Consider the following 322-nt stretch of genomic DNA (forward strand, 5'->3'; position numbering starts at 1 on the left):
TTGGTTTCAGGGGTTGTTACTGGGACCATGCATGAAATAGGGACTAAACAATAATTTTATCACTCTATTTTCTCTCTTGCAAAATTCAGACTTGTATGAAGCTTGAATTTCATGTCAGTACTTGCTGTTCAGATTGCCACCTCTATAGTTGTATCCAGCTGTACCCTTTGGAACATATGATTAGATTTCAATTTCACACCATAGTTGGTAAATGTACAATATCAATTTTTTAAGTTCTTTTACCTCATTAATTCATTCATTCTTTTATTCAGTCATAATTTTTTTAACTTGTATGGACCTTTATTTGAAGAAGTTTGAGATA

At 31.7% G+C, this 322-nt stretch overlaps 1 protein-coding gene across 5 annotated transcripts in view; it reads left to right on the forward strand.

Moving 5' to 3' along the window:
- The window catches only part of LOC148623499 (ATP-binding cassette sub-family C member 10-like), a 42,789-nt gene that overhangs the window by 34,839 nt on the left and 7,628 nt on the right, over positions 1-322 (forward strand). The window lies entirely within an intron of this gene.

Source organism: Perna viridis, chromosome 2, assembly GCF_037379345.1.
Source record: "Perna viridis isolate PV_CMFRI_1.1 ecotype Kerala chromosome 2, ASM3737934v1, whole genome shotgun sequence".
NCBI classification, from domain to species: domain Eukaryota; kingdom Metazoa; phylum Mollusca; class Bivalvia; order Mytilida; family Mytilidae; genus Perna; species Perna viridis.